The sequence below is a fragment of the Pan paniscus genome, chromosome 1, assembly GCF_029289425.2.
Source record: "Pan paniscus chromosome 1, NHGRI_mPanPan1-v2.0_pri, whole genome shotgun sequence".
Classification (NCBI taxonomy): Eukaryota; Metazoa; Chordata; class Mammalia; order Primates; family Hominidae; genus Pan; species Pan paniscus.
Window position 1 is genome coordinate 156,098,507 of NC_073249.2, and position 21,742 is coordinate 156,120,248.

General features: G+C 38.9%; 1 pseudogene; it reads right to left on the reverse strand.

Annotated features, from left to right (window-relative positions):
• Positions 1 to 226: 226 nt before the first annotated feature.
• The window catches only part of LOC100967537 (cysteine and histidine-rich domain-containing protein 1-like), a 244,316-nt pseudogene continuing 222,800 nt past the window's right edge, over positions 227 to 21,742 (reverse strand).

Here is a 21,742-nt window from a genome sequence, read left to right on the forward strand (position 1 = left end):
CGTGTGTGATCCTTAAATACTCCTGTGAAGTATTAATGTACCCATCTTACAGAGAAGAAGGGGACTCAAACAGAAGACGTGCCTTTTCATAGGTCACACAGAACATGGCAGAGCTAGAGCCAGAACTCAGAACTCCTGTCTCCCAGAAACAGTCCCCTTTGTTCTACAATACACAGATCTCTGTTAATATATTTTTAAATGATTATAGAAGAGATGTTACAGACCCTTCACATAGAATTTGATCAATGTTTATTTTGAGGCAAGTGAACTACGACAGCATTAATTTTAATTGCATTCTCCATTTGAGAACAGTAATCATGAAAAGAAATTAAAAGGCTGAGTTCAAGATCGATTTTCCAGTCTTTGTAGCAATTCCTGAAGCTTCAAAAAGCTTGCAGAAAGACTTTTTCCAGAGACCGTTTTGACTTCCTCATATTAGACTATTAACGACCATACTTAGTACTCAGTAGAATATTAATAATACTGTGCTTGAACTGAGACAATTTTTCTGTTGGTACTTCTACATTTTGAAGAGTATCAGGACAAATATGTGCCCATGCAGGGCATAACACAAATTGATGAAGTTGATTGGTAGTTTTCAAGCACTAGTATGTGCCAGGAACTATGCTGGACACTTATTTTACATATAATTTTTCAATTAATGTTCATAACAATCCTACATCCATTTTATGGGTATAAAAACAGACTCAGTGGAGTTAAGGAACTTGTCAAAATTCACAAGATGTTACATAACTGAGTCAACATTTGAACCTGGGTCTATCCAATTTCAATAATTCCACTTCAGTATGATGTTTAGTTCTTTTCAAACTCACAACAAAGGAAAAAATCTTTGCCTAGTCAGGTGGGGCCTACATTTAACCCGGATAACCTACATTTGGAACATGGGGGAAATGCAATTGTTTTCACTGTTTCCCCGTTCTCTCTTCCACATCTCTCTCTACACTTGCTGGCTACTATTTCTCACTCTTTCACCCCTTCCAGAGACTGACCAGAAGAAAGAAGCCATTCGAGAAAAAGAACACCATTGTACATGCCCAACACAATTGCAATCCAGTATAAGAGCCTCCCCTGGATTTGAATGATGTCCAGAGCTCACCTGTTCTACCATGAGACTCTTTAGTTGTTCTTTGTAGATCTGTCCAGTGGGGGTCTTTTCTATACCATCCTAGATACAGAAAATGTCTCCCTGCTGCCGGCCACTTACCCCTCCCCACCATCAGCCCTTAGGTTTTCAGTGGTCCAGAAACTAATGGATCTTCTTTGACTCTCCAGCCAGTCCTCTTAAAAGCTTCTTTTCTTGGAGTCCTCTTTTGATTTCCAAGAAACCCACAGCTTTGCTCTCAGTTTGCTCTGCCTGGTGAAAATGCAGCTCACTCTCAATGCAACCATTTTTATCCTGTTGTCAGCAGACACAGCTGCAGCCACAGCCTCTTGTCTTTCATTTTCCTCTCAGGCTTCAGATGTTATTGAATTGGTTTTGTAGCTTTCTTCCTTTGACCTATTGTTAAATACATTACATAAGTAGAATTCGTAATACTAATTTTTTTGTAAATGAGGAATAAATTCTACCTGTTTTTCATGTAGTTTTTTAAAAGAATCTATTTGCTAATATCTCCTTTTGTAGCTTTGTGTCTCTGCTCATAATTAGAGAATAATTGATTAGTACTATTTTTTGGTTAGATTTTGCTAACTTTCTAAAATTATGTAGCAATGATCCCATCTGATTCCATGCTCTGGAAAATTTCTATAAAATGGAAGGCAACATCTCCTTGGATATTTTAAACACTTTCTCATAAAACTCACTATGTTAAGTGTGATCAATAGTCATTAATAGTATAATTCTTAGTGTTTCTCTTTGTATTATTAAATATATTTAATTTCTATTGCTTGATTTATCAGTTTTTAAAGATACATGTGATTCCCAGTTATTGCAACAGATGAGGCAACAATAACAATAATGGAGTGTAATCTATTGTTATGTACTCTGATAATGCAATAATGTCAAACTAACAAGTAAATGGAAGCAGAGGGGGGAGACAAAAGGAAAAGTAGAGAAAATAGGAATTTGCCAAACACACACACAAAAAAACATGTCCAACATCATTAGTAATCTGAAAAGTACAAAACAAACTCACAATGAGGTAGTATTTTATATGCACCAAATTGGAAAATCTGAAAATATCTGATAATATTATGTTAGGCCAGGCACAGTGGCATGCACCTGTAGTTCCAGCTGCTTCAGAGGCTAAAGCAAGAAAATCATTTGAGCCCGGGAGTTCAAGGCTATTGTGCACTATGATCATGTGTATGAGTAGTCACTGCACTCTAGCCTGGACAACATAATGAGACTGTCTCTAAAAAAAAATAAAAATAAAAATAAAAATACTCAGTGTTGGCATGGATATGAAACAACTAGACATCTATGTCTTTGGGTAAAAATGTAAATTGGTACACTTTGTAACAATACTTAAGTCTTTTTATGGGGATGTAAATCAATATAAAATGATAACAACAACTTATTTTTTAAATTACAAATGCACTTATTCTATGACACAGGGATTAAGCTCCCACAACTATTCCACAGAGAAACTCTTGCACATATAAATGGATAGAAATGCCATACAAAATATTCAAAGCAACATACTTTGTAATATCACAAAACTAGTGATATAGTTTGGATGTCTGTCTCCTCCAAATCACACATTGAAATGTGACTCCTAATGTTGAAGGTGGGGCCCAGTAGGAGGTGTTTGGGTGATGGGAGTGGATCCCTCATGAACTGCTTAGTGCCCTCCCTGCAGTAATGTGTGAGTTTTCACTCTATTCACGAGAGCTGGTTGTTTAAAATGAGACTGGCACCTCCTCCTCTCTCTCGTGCTTTCTTGCCATGTGACACACCTGCTCCCCCTTCACCTTCTGCTATGATTGGAAGCTTCCTGAGGCTCTTATCAGAAGCAGATTCTGGGGCCATGTTTCTTGTACAGTCTGCAGAATCATGAGCCAAATAAACATATTTTCTTTAGAAATTACCCAGCCTCAGGTATTCCTGTATAGCAATGCAAAATGGACTAATATAACTAGAAACAATTCAAATGTTAATTAATGACAGAAAGGCTAAAAAATATTGTATATAACACTATATATTATTCATTGTACTTTAACAGTGAAAATGAATGAAATACAACCATATGAAAAAACAGGCTTACATCTCTTAATGTTGAGTACAAAGGAGATTTGGGGTATGTGTGAAAGTTTGTGTACAGTATGAGACCACTCATACAGCTTTTTAAAATACAAAAATAAGCACTCTGTCATTTGACATACAATTGTATGTGGTAAAATGCTAAAGTAAGAAAATTATAAACTCGGCTGGGGGCAGTGGCTCACGCCCGTAATCCCAGTGCTCTGGGAGGCCGAGGTGGGCAGATCACCTGAAGTTGGGAGTTCAAGACCAGCCTGGCCAACATGGTGAAACCCTGTCCCTACTAAAAAATACAAAATTAGCTGGATGTGGTGGTGGGTGCCTGTAATCCCAGCTACTCAGGAGACTGAGGCAGGTGAATCATTTGAACCCGGGAAGGGGAGGCTGCAGTGAGCTGCGATTGTGCCACTGCACTCCAGCCTGGGTGACAGACTGAGACTCCATCTCAAAAAAAAAAAAAAAGAAAAGAAAATGATAAACTCAAAGTTGAGAATAGTACTTTCTTTGGAGGGGGAAGGATATACTAAAGTGCACAGAGGTTTGAAAGGTAATAAAAGTATTTATTTTCTTAAGATGGGTGATGGGCATTTGGAGCTTATTTTCTCTTTATTCTTTATAAATATTTTATACATTATTTAAATTTACTTAACTGTCTTAGTCCTTTGAGCTGCTATAACAGAGTACCATAGATTGGGTGGTTTGTAAGCAACAGCAATTTATTTTCACATTTCTGGAGGCTAGGAAGTTCAAGACCAAGGTGCCAGCAGATTCAGTGTCTGCTGAGAACCTGTATCCTGGTTCATAGACAGTGTCTTCTTGCTGCATCCTCACATGGTGGAAGGGACAAGGGCACATCTGTCATCTCTTTTATAAAGGTGCTAATGCCGTTTATGAGGGCTTCACTTTCATGACCTAATCACCTTCCAAAAGCCTCAACTTCAAATACCGTCATATTGGGGATTAGGTCACAATACATGAATTTGGTGGGATATAAACTTTCAGTCTACATTCAACTTTAAATGTAAATGATATACTAATTCACTAAAAACACAAAAATCTTCAACCTTATTGGTAAAAAAAAATGCAAATTAAATATATGTGTTTTAACTTTCATCAGCACAGATTAACCAAAAATATGATGATGTTTGCAAGTGCAGTTGAAAATAATTCTTTTCTACACTGCTAATGAAAAAGTAAATCAATCATTTGGGAGGAAGCAATTTCAGAATATCTTTTGACTCAGAAAGTCTACTTTAAGAATATTAACTAAACAAATAATCAGAGCCACACATACAAATTTATATTAAAGATATTCAGTATAGTAGAAAGATAGTGAACCCAACCTAAATGTCCTATAGTAGAGAATTGCATCAATTACAGGACTGCCTAAAGGAGCATCTGGAACATAATAGGTGCTTAGTAAACGATTACTGAATGAACCAGTGAATAAACATGTGTACATATTTATATGTATGTGCACAAAATATTAACAGTGATTATCTTTGGGAGAAGAGCTTATGAGTGATTTTTTAAATTTTACTTTTCTACATTTTTCAAAAATTTTTGCCATGAAGATATATTACTCTAAGAAGCCGAAAAAAAAATGTTAAGCTCTTACTTACTTCAAAGCAAAATTTGCCCCTATATCTTCTATCTTCTGGAAATGTACCACATCTAACACCACCCTTCCAACATAAATTTATTTTAATACATCGAATAGCTATTCTTTCTCTTCCTGACATTCTCTTCCCGACCATAGTCCCAACACCATTGCTTGAATATTTAAAATTCATGTTTCTTCACTATCTTGATTGCTTTTGTTAATCTCTTTTGTTTCTGTGATGAGGTTAAGGTCACTAGGCAATGGTTCTCTCATCTTAATAGCAAGTTCAAAACCAGGGAACAACTTAGTTCTTTTCATTTCAAACAGGAACACATTGCCTTGTGGTATTATGTACTCACTTTCCCCATATCCTCTGTATGTACGCAAATACCTAGGTGCTTGCTTACTGGTTTACCCTCAACTTTCTCATAATTTGGAGCTGTCTCTTTGTGAAAGATAAACTGTAGAATCTAAAGTTTATGTCTGTTAGGAAAGCATTTGTTTACTTCATGTATTTTTAAGTGTTCCTATTTTTATCTGTTTAAATCACAGCATACGGGTATAAATCAATTAAGGAATATGGAGTTCATTTGTTTCAATTTATATTCAGTATCACTATTTGGGATAAATGGATTCACCTGCAGCTAAAATAGAATTATAGTGAAGTTTAAAAAAGGTAAATGGAAATATCATTTGGTTTCTCTCCATGCATGCATAAATAAAAATACTGTTTTGTATGTTTTGAAAGTAAAGTCTTTCGTTTACAGTTTTTTTCTAAGTACTTAGTATCAGTTAAATGGGATCATCATAAGTTAAATCCTTCCTGGATTCAAAATATCTTTTCTAATGAAAGAAATGTGGTTGGGGTGGGAGACAGGGTTTATATATCCTTTCAACATATGAATTTATATCTCTATAGATCTTTCCTATGAATTCTGTATTTATATGTCCATCTGCATACTTAACATATTTTCTTCAATGTCTCAGGCATCACACACTCATATATTCAAAACTCAATTCATGATTTCCATCCAAAACCACTTGGTTCCTCCTCTTGTGCTTAGTACAAATTGAGAAGTAAAATAAAGAAAGGATAGATGGAAACCAAATATGGCTGCTCGGCATTCTGAGGAATCCAAGCTGCCACTCTTCTATATCTTGTTATGGTGCCGTCTGTGTCCTTCTCGGCTGCCTAGCAGAAAACAGCCTGCAGAATCTTGCGTCTTTGGTGCTTCTACTAAGAGGTAAAAAGCATCACTTCTGCTCACATGTTATTGTCCAAAGTGAAGTCCCATGGCCATGCCTAATTTCAGGGAGCCATATGCCCAGAAAGAAGGATGAATGGGGAATCTTGATGATCACTTCCACGAGCAGCAACTTAGATAAACTCATTCTGTTTACTTGGTTTGGTCCAATGTACTTTCATTCTCCCCACACTTACTATCTTCTTCCCGATTCCCACTCTGAGTCAAGGCCTAGGAGATGATATATGTTGAGGCAAGACGAGGCCCAGGTAGCATCTTCACCTGGTTTTACCCTTTTTCAATCTTTCTCCAGTTCCTCACACAGCACTGAAAGGACTTTTTTGTCTTCTTCATGGGGCTGGAACTTCAGTGATTCCATTGAGGAATACAGTCCTCCCTGTTCTATAGTTTATGCTCTCGTCAATCCTCTAAGCTTTAGTCTCTGATATTTAAAGGAAAATTTTGGGGATTCAGAAAATCTATTTCTTAAGTAAAACTAGCTTTCAGGACTACTGCTCTAAATGTACTTAAAAGTCTAATTTGAAACCCAAACTCAAGTAATATCCCTTTCTTCTAGGCAAGAACTGCATTCTTTCTGAATAAAATGAATGTAATTCTTTTAATGTGTGAGAAGTTTCAGGACAACAAAATTTAGAGAGAATTGAGAAGACAACAGATACTGTTTTTTTTTAAATGATATTTCTGCTGCCCCTGTATCTGCTACTGAGCTAGAAGATTCATGAGGGCAGAAATCAAATTGTTTGGCTTGAAATTGTTTAGCCAAAATATTATTTGAATAAATAGAGCGATGAATGAACAAAACAGTAGATCCAGAAGATTGTTACTTACATAAGTATGTAATTTTGGATAAAACAGAGAAGAAAACACTTAAACTTACAATATAATCTAAGGTTCTAAAGTGAGTCACAATATATAAAAGACTGACAAAGTTCCCTGGGTAAGTAGGAAACTCACTGTAGTGAAGAAAAGAATGGAGATGCACAGAAGCACAGTTGGGACACTGGGTGCAAGATCAGAGGAGAGGGATTCTTTTCAACGAGACACATTAAGAACCATTGAAATATTTTCTGACCCAGCACGGGGGATTCGTCGTAGGCTCCTTGAGAGGGATGTTGCAAAATATAAAACAGCAGCTTGCTTACCAGGATCCACCTAGAGAGATGCACTCTCTGCAACCAGTCATGCGGACCCTGGCTTAGAGGTGCTTCCTCAGTTTTAGGCCCGTGAGGCATTGGCAGCAGAGCACAACAGTCATGGATGGAGAATGGTGATGACCAAGACCACAGCCATATTGTTCCTACCACACTTTTGAGGTCAAGAATTGAGTCTTACTCGTTTTGAATCAATGAGTAAGTCCCACTAGGGACTGCACAGGAAATGCAGAGAGATTTGGAATCTTTCTGTGAGGAGTTTAGGGGCCAGAGATCATCAAGATTATTATCTACACTTTAAATTGTCCCCAAGGCTTGAGAGACCTCAGCAAGCAAAGGTCACATGTTGAAGCAAATTGCTACATCTTAGCAAATCTTCTCTCACACACTGCATAATTCAGATGAACAAATAGGTCCCCTTGTGAGAGGGAAATTTTATAGAACTTTTTCAGACTGTCCTGAGAAAGGGCCGTATGACTGCTCACTGGGATTTGGAATGAATTTCTCAGGTTTCATCTCTTATCAGCTACCAGAAGATCGTCTGGTAAGATAAGTATTAAAACTTTAATAGTATAAATCTGACACTGTCTAAAATCAGCATGGGTGAAATTTCAAATTTCGATCTATCCCTACATGATAAAGATTTCATTTGAAGCCCCAAATATTAGTACTCTGTTGTGACATCATTGGTAAAAACTGTCCAGGATTTGAAATTGGAAGATTCTTTGTGTCTAAATGGTCATGGTCATTAAAATTTTTAAAAATGTCCAGCTGGTTCCAATCATGAAGTTTAAATTTCTCTCTCTGGTTCCCAGAAGCCTATACTGGCATATTTATTTCATGCTTGCCTATGAAGAATTCAGCTTTATTTTTATGCAAGTTAATTTTCTCCTTATGGAGTCATCATTAATATAAATAGCAATATAAATGGCAATTTATGTTAATGATGACTCCATAAGGAGAGAAAGTATACATTCAGTAACTTTCTAATCTACAAATTTGTCATCTCTTTAAAATAATAAACAAGTACCAGAAGATATCTGAAAGGTGTCCCAGAATATAATTTTTTAAAGGGTAATTAAGTATGACAAGTAACTATAAAGGTGATTATAATTCAGTTCATTTGGATTTGAGTTGCCAGATTTAACAAATAAAAATATACGAGGTCCAGTTAAATGTGTATGTTGTACATGTACATCCAACATGGAGCCTGGTCATTGGAGGTGCCCTGGCAATTCTTCTAAGTCCACCTACAAGGGTCAAGACTGACTAAGAACATCCTTTCACTTAAAAAAAATTATAGTTTATCTTAAAATCACATTTAACTGAGTATCTTCTACTTTTATCTGGCATTTCTAATTTGGAGGAACTGGCTGCTTGCCATGATGCTAAAAATATTACTGTAATTTTTTCATCTTGAATTATCTTTATGTCATTCAGCTTATTTACAAGAGAAAAAAGTAAATTTACTTGTACGGGAAAATATCAATTGAATAAGATCACCCTGGATTTTACTCTGCTGGCATTTTCCTTCACATAATTTTGAAATCAGTGTTGGTTGGAGAAGAGGATTTGTTTTGGAGTATTTTGGGGTGGGAGAGTTCAGGATGCAGTCAATGGAACCATTTTAGGAAAAATTTCCCAGCATCTTACAGGGCCATATTCTTGCCAGCACACAGCTCTTCACTCTAGTCATCGAATGTTCCCAGCAAGAGGAGTCATAATTTAGGTTCACTGACTTACTTCCACTTACATCCTGGAAATTCAGAGCTTTGTGTCTTTACAGTGGCCTAGGCCTGTACTTGATTGAGGACAGGATTAAATGTTTTCATTTCATCAATAGGTTCAGAGAGTTAGATCAATTTAATAATATGTCACATAGTTATAGGGGAGATATGAACAAATTGCAAACCTGTTGAATTCTTAAAGAGCAGGGAGTACTATTTAGAGAATGTGGTGCCTTCAGTTAGTTTCATTATTTGTAATAATAAAAGCCACAGTTTATTCAGCTATTAGTATGTTATGGGCACAGGATAAATGATCTAGAGTAATTATTTCCCTTATCCACACAACATTCTCCTCAGATAGGTCTCATCATCTCCATTTTATAAGTGAGGATTAATCTGTCATCCCTGAGTCATGCAATTGTCAAAAACATAACTGAATTTTAAACCAAGCTCTGATGCTAAAGCTTGTATCTTAACCACTATGTTGTATTTCTCACCAATTATGTTTGTGCGTTGATTTTGTCTTAAAGAATGAGATGTCTGCTAGCAAAGCTCTCATAATAAATCCCTCTACCTTCCCTCCAAGTTACAACTTCTTCCCCAAAATGGCAGACACATTGAAGGTTTGCTCACTTGAAACTCAAAACACGTTTGTCCAAGGAGCTAGGGAAAATGAAACAGAGTAAATAGTTTTCTGCCTGAAATAAATCACATTTCATATCAATTGATGGGTCCGACGCAAGACAGGTGAGCCCCAGCATTGGGGCTTAGCCCAGAAGGGTTCTTGGTTTCACTCAGAAAAGAATTCCAGGGAAAACTGGTGTTGTTATATAGCAATCTTTTATTAAAGGGTACTGCTCCTTGTGAAGTAGGGCTAACTCATAGGCAGTGCACCCAGAGGCTGCAATGTATGGGTTGTTGGCAACTGTATGGTTACTCACCTCTACTTGCTTTCAATTACATGCAGGTTATTGCATGTAACTAAGGGGCAGGTTAATGCAAATTGAGGGACGGGTTATTTAGAACTTTCTAGGAAAGGGGCAGTAACTTCCAGGCCATTGCTATGGAATAAAGTCATAGCTTCTGGGTCACTGTCATGGCATTTTTTATTTATTTATTTATTTATCTATTTATTTATTTGTTGAGATGGAGTCTCACTCTGTCACCCAGGCTGGAGTGCAGTGGTGCAGTGCCGGCTCACTGCAACCTCTGCCTCCTGGGTTCAAGCGATTGTCCTGCCTCAGCCTTCTGAGTAGCTGGGACTACAGGCGCATGCCATCACACCCAGCTAATTTTTGCATTTTTAGTAGGGACAGGGTTTCACCGTGTTAGCCAGGATGGTCTCGATCTCCTGACCTCATGATCCACCCACCTTGGCCTCCCAAAGTGCTGGGATTACAGGCGTGAGCCACCACCTCCGGCCTGTCATGGCATTTATAAACCGTCGTGGTGCTGGTGGGAATGTCTTATGCTAACGAGCAATGAGGGCAGCTAGGGATTGCTTTTATCGCCATCTGCTCGTTCCTGCCACTTTATTCACTTCATCCTTTATGGGTGAGATCCTGTTTTGGTCAGCAGGGTTGTGACCAGAAAACAAGTCCTGCTGGTCTCCTTCATGCTTCTCTCAGAGATTAGATACTCCTTAATCTTAAGGGGACCGCAGAAGGGAAGAGGTCCATCTTCTGTAACTGCTTCTTGCTGATTCTATGGGCATAGACTCTTACTCCTTCTATTGGAGGAGTAAAAAAATCTCTGGATACCTGATGTAAGGGGCCCAACACCAGGATGTTTTTATTTTCTGGGTAAGAAGACAGAATGGGTTGGAAGCCTTGTGCCAGCATCATCTTCATGTGGAATTGTTGTAGTCTAGAAGATACAAACTTAACTGAGAGGTTAAACAAGCAAGGGCCAAAAATTAGTAATAATAAAGTAGTTATCAAGGTCTTAGGAAAGATAAAAACCAGGTGAGAATAATAGATGTGGTTTATTGTTGCATATGCTCTTCCTTGTCATGTTATTTATTTGTGTGTTTGCAAAACAATAGCTTTAAGTCTTCTAGGGGTTCACAAATGTAGGGTGTGGGGTCTTCCTCTTATACCTGTGGGGAGTCACAAGAAACAGGTTTAATCCTGGACAAGTGTCCCCAGCTAGTGATTTTCTGAAGCTTAACAGCAGTGGGGGTATTGAACAATAGCTGATAGGGGTGTTTTGGTTGTAATTGATTTTCAAGGTTTTTTTTCGTTTTTTTTTTTTTAATGAAGTCTTGCTCTGTCACGCAGGCTGGAGTGCAGTGGCACCATCTCGGCTCACTGCAGCCTTCGCCTCCTGGGTTCAAGTGATTCTCCTGCCTCAGCCTCCCGAGTAGCTGGGACTACAGGCGTACACCACCATCCCTGGCTAATTTTTTTGTATTTTTAGTAGAGATGAGGTTTCACCATATTGTTCAGGCTGGTCTCGAACTCCTGACCTCGTGATTCACCTGCCTCAGCCTCCCAAAGTGCTGGGATTACAGGCGTAAGCCACCGTGCCAGGAATGGAATTTTTTTTTTTTTAAGTCTTTAGTAAGACTAAGTCTTCCAGTTAAACAAGGGAGTTTTTTGGTTTTTGTTTTTGTTTTTCATTTGGAAGAAAGGGCAATATTTTATTTTAATTTTGAAAGGCCTTTTGATCCTGGCCTAAATTTAAATTTGGGGAGTAAGCATGGCGAAGCATGTCTGACCTCCTATTTCCTGTCATGGTTTGAGTTAGTTTTTCAGGTTTCTTTGGGATTTCCTTTGGCTACGGGACTTAGAGCCAAAAGACTGATAGCCAATTAAACTTTTTTAGACCATATGGAAATGGATGTGGGCAGGCACCCATTAGCCCTTAAAATTTGTTATGCAATATAAGAGTCAAAAACTAAAAGCCAAAAATAAGGTTCTACATTAAGAAAAACCAATAGACAGGTGGCCAAGATAGCCAAGTAGAAGCAGCTAGTGTGCGTGTCTCTCATGGCAAGGTACAAAAGGGGTAATACAGCACCTTCAACTGAAACATCCAAATATTCACATTGGGACTAATCAAGGATACAACTTGTACCACGGAGAATGAAGAAAAGCAAGACAGGATGATGCCCCATTTGGGAGCAACACAAAACCAGAGGACCCTCCCCACTCCCAGGGAAGCAGTGAGTGAATGTACTACCTCAGGAAACCATGCTTCTCCCATGGATCTTTGCAACACTTGGGTCAGGAGATCTCCCTGTGAACCCACTCCACCAGGGCCTTCAGACTGAGAGACTTACATGGAGTCTCAGCATAGCAGCTGCTCAGGTATACATGGAGACTCAGGAGCCTTAGACACTCAGGCTTTCCAGCAAAGTAGCTGCGCCCAGCCAAGTGGGCTCCCATACATACCCCTAGGAAAGATGCTGAATCCAGGGGGCTGAGCAGCGACAGTCTGCAGACCCCACTTCCATGGCACCTCACAGGATAAGACCCACTGGCTTGGAATTCCAGCCAGCCACCAGTAGGCAGGGTTACACCTCCCTGAGATGGAACTCCCAGGAGAAGGAGTGGACTGCCCTCTTTGCCGTTTGGGTGACTTAGCTCTCTAGTTTTTGGGCTTTGGAGAGTCTGAGCTGACCAGGGGCAGAAGTGATCCTCCAGCACAGCACAACTGCTCTACCAAAATGTGGCCAGACTGCTTTGTTAAGCAGGTCCCTGATCCCATTCCTCCTCACTGGGTGGGCCCTCTAGTCACCCCTGCCTGTGTTCTCCAGCCAAGAGAGATTTGAAAACTCTCTGGGACAGAGCTCCCAGAGGAATGGGCAGGCCGTCATCTTTGCTGTTTGGGTGACTTAGCTGTTCTAGCCTTTGAGCTTTGGAGTGTTCGAGGTGACCAGGGATTGAGGCAGACTCCAGCACAGCAGAACTGCTCTACCAAAATGTGTCCAGACTTCTCTTTGGGTGGGTCTCCGATCTCATTCCTCCTCACTGGATGGGACTTCCCAACCAGTCTTCAGCCACATCCTACAGGTGTGTTTGGCTGGCAACAGACCTGTACCTCCCTAGGATGAAGCTCCCAGAGGGAGAAGCAGGCTGCCCTCTTTTCTATTTCTCAGCCTTTACAGGTGAACCCTCCAGGAACTGGAAAATATGAGATGACTAGAGACTGCAACGGGCCCCAAGCATACTGCAGCAGCCCTATAGAAAAGTGGCCAGGGTGTTACATGGGTGCCTGTTCCCTTATCTCCTCACTAGGCAGGTGTTCCAGGCCTAGGCCTCCAGCCACATGCTGTCAGAGCTATCAAGCCAGTGGTAACTCAGCAACTCCCTGGACAGAGCCTCCAGGGGCAACTGAATGCCTTTCTACCACTGTCTCCGCAGTGGAACTGCCCTTGCCACCATCAGACTAATGAAGGAGAAAAGACCCTAAGTGCCTTATCCATACCTCCAACAAGCTGCAGCTGACCCAAGGAGATGAGGCCAATCTGTCTCCCCTGGGTCCCAAACACCTCCCACTGCTCATCACCGGACAGGAAACCTGTGACTTGGGCCCACAGCACAGACCCTCCATTCTGGGCGGATTGCACTGAGTGATTGCCGACCTGCATCTCTCTGGGGTGGAGCCTCCAAGAAACAAGCAAATGACCCTTGTTTATAGCCACTACTAAGGTCCCTTCCTCTGCTGCCTCAAAGTTGAGGAAGAAACACTGAGATCACCCCAGAGCTGCAGTGGGCAGCACAGGAGTCCTAAGCCACAATCTACAGCCAGCACTCAAGGGGGAAAGAAACCCACACTTTCAGAGCATTGAGAGAGAACATGGCTGCAACTGTCAGGAAACATAGAGGAGCTACACAACTGAGCTAGAGTCTACCAACTGACCAGTCAGCCTAAGTGCCACCTGCTGGATCATTCCCCAAAGCTTCAATACCAAAAATACCTTGCTAACGTACCAGCCTCTGAAACCAGAGACAAGAAGTCAGTTTCAAGTGAAGACCCTGCACAAAGCCTCAGCCCAGTGAAAACATTTAGAACAGAAGTCTGTTGACAGTACTCAATCTACACTGCAGTTAAAGGAACACCCACATGCAGAGATTAGGAAAAAAAAAAAAAAACCTCAAAAGACCACAGTGTTTTATATGTTCTCCAACCGATTGCATCCATTCTCTAGGAGTTCTTAACCAGGCTGAACTAGCTGGAATGACAGAAGTAAAATTCAGAATATGAATAGAAACAAAGACCATTGAGATACACGAAGATGGCAAAACCCAATCCAGAAAAAAATAAGAATTTCAATAAAGCTATACAGGAGCTGAAGGATGAAATAGCCAGTATAAACGAAAACCTAACAGGTCTGACAGAGCTAGCTAACACAATACAAAAATTTCACAATGCAATCACAAGCATTAACAGCAGAATAAACCAAGCTGAGGAAAGAATCTCAGAACTTGAAGACTGGGTCTCAAAATAAGATAGTCAGGCAAAAATAAAAACAAAATAAAAAGAAATGAACAAAACCTCCAAGATGTATGGGATTACGTAAAGAGGCAAATTCTATGAATCACTGGCATCCCTGAAAGGGACAGGGAGAAAGCAAACAACTTGGAAAACATATTTCAGGATATCATTCATAAAAACTTCCCCAACCTTGCTAGAGAGGCCAAGAGTCAAATTCAGGAAATACAGAGAACTCCTGCAAGATTCTACACAAGATTATCCCAAGACACATAATCATCAGATTTTCCAAGGTCAAAATGCAAGAAAGAATGTTAAAGGCAACTAGAGAGAAAGAGCAAGTCACCTACAAGAGGACCCCATCAGGCTAACAGTGGGCCTCTCTGCTGAAACCCTATAAGCTAGAAGGGACTGGGGGCCTATATCCAACATTCTTTAAAAAAAAAAAAAAAGTTTAACCAAGAATTTCATATCCATCTACACTAAGCTTCCTAAGTGAAGGAGAAATAAGATCCTTTTCAGATGAGCAAATATTGAGGGAATTCATTACCACTGGACCTGCTGTACAAGAGATCTTGAAAGGAGCACTAAATGTAGAAAAAAAAGACTGCTACCAGTGAGACAGGAAAATAGGGTTTGGAGGCAGAGAACATAAGGCTGATTCACACTTCAGCTATGACATGAAATATCCTCTCCATAGGGCATAGACCAAGTAAATGACTTTGTAATTTTACTTCATCTTCTCCATTTACATAGGGCATATCCCAAGTAGAGGGCGTTTAAACTCACAAAAACTGTAACAGGGCCTTTGTGCTCCCATGCTTGGGTCCACTCCCACACTGTGGAGTGTACTTTCATTTTTTATAAATCCCTTCATCTCTTCCTTGCTTTGTTTGTGTGTTTTGTGCAATTCTTTGTTCAAGACACCAAGAACCTGGAGACCCTCCACCATTAACACCAGCTAATACAAACACACACTTAAACACACAGACCAATGTCACTAGAAAGAAACCATACAAACAAGCCAGCATAATAACCAGCTAACAGCACAATGACAGGATCAAATCCACATATAAATACTAACCTTGAATATAAATAGGATAAATGCCCCACTTAAAAGGCACAGAGTGACAAACTGGATTCAAAAAAAAGCAAGACCCAATGGTATGCTGTCTTCAAGAGACCTATCTCACACATAATGAAACCTATAGGCTCAAAATAAAGGAATGAAGGAAAATCTACCAAGCACATGGAAAAAAGCAAAAAGCAGAGGTTGCAATTCTAATTTCAGACAAAACAGATTTCAAACCAACAAAGATAAAAAAAGACCAGGACATTACATAATGGTAAAGGGTTCAATTCAACAAGAAGACCTAACTATCCTAAATATATATATGCGCCCAACACAGGAGCACCCAGTTTCATAAAGAAAGATCTTAGAGAATTACAAAGAGATACAGACTCCCACACAGTAGTAGTGGGAAACTTCAACACTCCACTGACAGTATTAGAGAGGTCATCAAGGCAGAAAATTAACATAGATATTCAGGACCTGAACTCAAAATTGGATCAAATGGATCTGATAAACCTTTACAGAACTCTCCACTCAAAACCAACAGAATTTACATTTTTCTCATTATCACATGACACATACTCTAAAATTGGCCACATAATTGAACATAAAACAATCTTCAACAAATGCAAAAGAACCGAAATCATACCAAACACACTCTTGAACCACAGTACAATAAAAACAGAAGTTAAGACTATGAAAATCACTCAAAACCATGCAATTACATGGTAATTAAATAACATGCTCCTGAATGACTTTTGGGTAAATAGTGAAATTAAGGCAGAAATCAAGAAGTCCTTTAAAAATAATGAGAACAAAGATACAACATACCAGTATCTCTGGGACACCGCTAAGGCAGTGTTAAGAGGGATATTCGTAGCACTAAATGCCCACATTGAAAAGTTAAAAATCTCTCATATTAACAACATAACTTAAAGAATTAGAGAAGCTAGAATAAATGAACCCCAAAGCTAAAAGAAGACAAGAAATAACCAAAATCAGAGCTGAACTGAAGGAGGTTGAGACACAAAAAACCATTCAAAAGATCAACGAATTCAGGAGTTTGTTTTATGAAAAAATTAATAAGATATATTAATTTCTTTCTAATAAAGAAAATATAGAAGATTCAAATAAACACAATTAGAAATGATGAAGGGAATGTTACTACTGACCCCACAGAAATAAAAACAACCATCAGAAATTACCATGAACACCTCTATGCACAAAAACTAGAAAACCTAGAACAGATAGATATATCTCTGGACACATACACCCTCCCAAGACTGAGCCAGGAAGAAATTGATGCCCTGAACAGACATATAATAAGCTCTGAAATCGAATCAGTAACAAATAGCCTACCAACCAAAAAAAAAGCCCAGGACCTAATGGATTCACAGCCGAATTCTATCATATGTACAAAGAAGAGCTGGTACCATTCCTTCCAAAAAGTTTAGAAGGGATTTCTTGCCAACTCCTTCTATGAGCCTAGCATCATCTTGATACCAAAACCTGACAGAGACACAACAGAAATAGTAAACTTCAGGCAATATCCTTGATAAACACTGATGCAAAAATCCTCAACAAAATACTAGCAAAAATTCAGCAGCACATCAAAAAGCTAATCCACCATGATTAAGTGGGCTTCATCCCCAGGATGCAAGGTTTGTTCAACATATATAAATCAAGAAATACGATTCATCATATAAAAGGAACTAAAGACAAAATAAACATGATTCTCTCAATAGATGCAGGAAAGACTTTTGATAAAATTCAACATCACTTCATGCTAAAAGCTCTCAATAAAGTAGGTATTGAAGGAATATACCTCAAAATAACAAGAGCCATCTATGACAAATCCACAGTCAACCTTATACTAAAAGGGCAAAATCTGGAAGCATTCCCCTTGAAAACCAGCACAAGACAAGGATGCTGTCTCTCACCACTTCTATTCAACATAGTATTAGAAGTCTTAGCCAGAGCAATCAGGCAAGAGAAAGAAATAAAGGGACTCCAAATAGGAAAAAAGGCATCCAAATTTGCAGGACACATGATTCTATATCTAGAAAGCCCCACAGTCTCAGGCCAAAAGCTCCTTTAGCTGATAAACAACTTCAGCAAAGTTGCAGGATAGCACTCTTATACACCAACAACACCCAAACTGAGAGCCAAATCAGAAAGGCAATCTTATTCACAAATGCCACAAAAAGAACAAAGTACTTAGGAATACAGCTAACAAATGAGATGAAAGATCTCTACAACAAGAATTACAAAACACTGCTAGAAGAAATCAGAGAAGACACAAACAAATGGAAATACAGCCCATGCTCATGGACAGGAAGAACCAATATTGTTAAAATGGCCATTCTGCCCAAAGAAATTTACAGATTCAATAAAAACAACCATTATAAGTTATTCCTATCAAACTACCGATGACATTCTCACACAACTAGAAGAAACTATTTTAAAATTCATATGAAACCAAAAAGTAGCCCAAATAGCCAAGGCAACCCTAAGCAAAAAGAACAAAGCTGGAGGCATCACGTTTCCCAACTTCAAACTATGCTACAGGACTACAGTAGCTAAAACAGCCTGGTACTGGGACAAAAATAGACACAATGGAACAGAATAAAGAGCCCAGAAATAATGCCACAGAGCTACAACCATCTGATTTTCAACAAGGTCAACAACAACAAAAAAAGCAAGGAAAAAAGACTCCCTATTCAATAAATGGTGCTGGGATAACTGGCTAACCACACGCAGAAGATTGAAGCTGGACACCTTCGTTACATCATATACAAAAATCAGCTCAAGTTGGACTAAAGATTTAAATGTAAAACCCAAAACTATAAAAACCCTGGAAGACAACCTAGGCAATACCATCCTGGACATAGGAATAGACATAGATTTCATGACAAAGACATCAAAAGCAATCACAACAAAAGCAAAAATTGAGAAGTGTTGCCTAATTAAACTTAAGAGCTTCTACACAGTAAAAAAAACCACAAACAAAGTAAACATACAACCTACAGAATGGGAGAAAATATTTGCAAACTATGCATCCAACAGAGGTCTAATATCCAGCATCTATAAGGAACTTAAACAAATTTACAAGAGAAAAACAAAAAAAAAGTTAAAAAGTGGGCAAAGGACATGAACAGACACTTCTCAAAAGAAGATACACATGCAGCCCAGAAGCATACAAAAAAAAAGCTCAATATCACTGATCACTAGAGGAATGAAAGTCAAAACCACAATGAGATGCCATCTCACACCAGTCAGAATGGCTGCTATTAAAAAGTCAAATAATAGCATGCTGACAAGGTTGCAGAGGAAAGGGAACACTTACATACTGTTGGTGGGAGTGTAAATTAGTTTAACCATTGTGGAAAGCAGTATGCTGATTCCTCAAAGAGCTAAAAGCAGAATTACCATTTGACCCAGCAATCCGATTACTGAGTATATACCCAGAAGAATATAAATAATCCTACCATAAAGACACATGCATGTGAATGTTTATTGCAGCACTGTTCACAATAGCAAAGACATGAAATCAATCTAAATGCCATCAGTGACAGATTGGATAAAGAAAATGTGGTACATATGCACCATGGAATACTATGCAGCCATTAAAAAAGAAAAAATTCATGTCCTTTGCAGGAACATGGATGGAGCTGGGGGCTATTATCCTTAGCAAACCAATTCAGCAACAGAAAACCAAATACTGCATGTTCTCACTTATAAGTGGGAGCTAAATGATAAGAACTTATGAACACAAAGAAGGAAACAACGGACCCTGCTGTCTACTTGAGGGTGGGGGGTGGGAGGATGGAGAGAAGCAGAAAAGATAACTATTGGGTACTGGACTTAATACCTGGGTAATGAAATAATCTGTACAATAAACCCCTGTGACATGAGTTTACCTATGTGACAAACTTTCACATGTACCCCCAAACCTAAAATAAAAGTTAAAAAAAAAAGAACAGCCAAAAGTATGTAATCAAGTTATATTGGTTAAGCATGTCATAATTGACTGGCTTAACCACACACTTTTTATAGACCTCTAAGATAAAATATTTTAGCATGAGGTCATAACAACAGTTAGAACTGGAGGAGAAAAAATTATAGGAGCTGACTAAAAACCTAAAGCAGAGTTATTATCTCAAGTCTTCTCAAAGGGAGTGAGTCACAATAACAGCTGAATATCTATGATATGAATCTGAGAAGTTTTAAAAGAAACCAGTTATAGCATTAAAAGAAACCAGTTATAGCATTAAAAGAAAAATTTCCTGTAACACAAATCAATATCTTAAGAAAACCCAGTTCCAATATGGAGATTATTTTCTAGAAAGTCTATCACAAAGAATTTTTCTTCAATCACAGCCAGCTTAATAATATACAAAATCCCCCTGACAACTTTCGCTTTACAAACCCCATCACTCTTTTGCAATGCTTGGACTCTCTGACCTATCCTATGCCACCTCTCTTCCAAATAACCTGTCACTTTATTCTAGGAAAAGAATCTACCACACAAAATCCCTCCTCATACAAAATCACTCTTTCTTTATATCCCTCCCCACACACAAAAAAATGTATCTTCTATCCATAACTCTCCTCATATCTTTCTTTTTATTCACTTGTTCCTTCATGTGTTGAACCAGCCTTTTAATAAGTTCCAGATCGGAAAAAAAAAAATTCTTTTTTCCAATTAAAAATATGTTTCCCCTGGCACATTTCATATAAACTTAGGAGGCAGAAAATTCTGAACTGCCTACCAGATATTGGGATTTTATAGATGAGAACCATTCTATAATTTTTAAGAATTTAAACCATACAAAAACCTACCCATTCAAAGCTTTTAAAAATATTCTAAAGCCTAAAAACATCGGTGGTTTACCTAGGTAAAAATCTTGAAGTTAAATTTTAGAAGACACAACATTCTCTTCCAACTATCAAGTTTAGCCTATTCTTGTTTAATTCATGAGCACTCTTTTATTTATAAGCCAATTTGATAGCATGCTGGACACAACACACATCACACAAATGAAGTGACCTATATACAAGACAGCTGAATCCAAGTTATTTACAAAATTGGAACGTATCCACCTAACCAAATTGTGTTTGCCCCAATAGGTATGGAAGACAGGCTGAGGCAGGGAAGGGGACGCTATAGAAGGGAACGGATGAACCACATTGCTCCAGAGGAGACCTCAGAGTCCCCAGTCCACCAGAAAACTTACCCAGATGTGGAGACATCAAAGAATAATGTTCAGATGCCTGCTTCACTGCCACTGTGGGAAGCTGCCCATCAGAAGAAGGGTCCAGGACCCCCAGTAATTTTACTTAAGCAAGGCAGCTTGCTGCAACTAGTGCAAGAAAGCTAGTTCTAGTATCAGAAAGCCTGAGTCTCCTTCCCACAGCAATTATTACCCAGAATTTTTAGAACATGGAGGAAGCCCTGGGTTTCATTTCTGGCTGGACAGATTGATGAGGAGTCTTTTTTTCCATGCACCAGGGACAGTTAGAACATTCTCATGGCCAATGGCCCTCATTCCTGCAGAAGGCACAGTGATTTTGGCTCAGGGGCTGGCAAGTCAAGGGCTGTCATCTGGGCATCCCAGATGCTGATCTCATGACACTTTCTTGGGATGGGTAATTCTGAGTTGACAGGAGGCCTAAGACAACGGCTAACAATTACACTTTTTGACTATTTATTTTGGTTCTCTCTCTCTCTCTTTTGCCCTGTGCCTATTGTTGTAAACCTTAAAGGTCATGTTTAAGAGCTGGCTCGTAGGGGTTTAAAGTTCCACTGCTGCTTTTTGTAGCTTCCTCCTAATGTCAGGGGCATATTGAGTAATAATATTCATACCCAGGAGAGTTTGCCTTTCTGGGGAGTCTGGTCTGCATTAGTATATGTCTTAAGTGCCTCAACCAAACAAACTGAAACAGAGTGGCTGTTTTGTCTTTTCCCCCGAGTTACTTTTCTAACCATGTCATAATTGACTGGCTTAACCACACACTTCTTCCTCCACTTCTCCATGGCACAGCAAGTAGATTATAATACTTTCAAGTCATGCCAAGTTAAATCAAAGAACATGATCAACTTAACAAATTCCTGGATTCTCTGAAAACTAGCCAAATTTCTCCTTGCATAAAGCCAAAACAGACATAGAAAATGGCACATGTACCCTAAGAATTCCCCTATTTCCAACAACTATTTCCCACAATGGACACAGGTTTGACTTTAGGGGCTGATATGTATTTC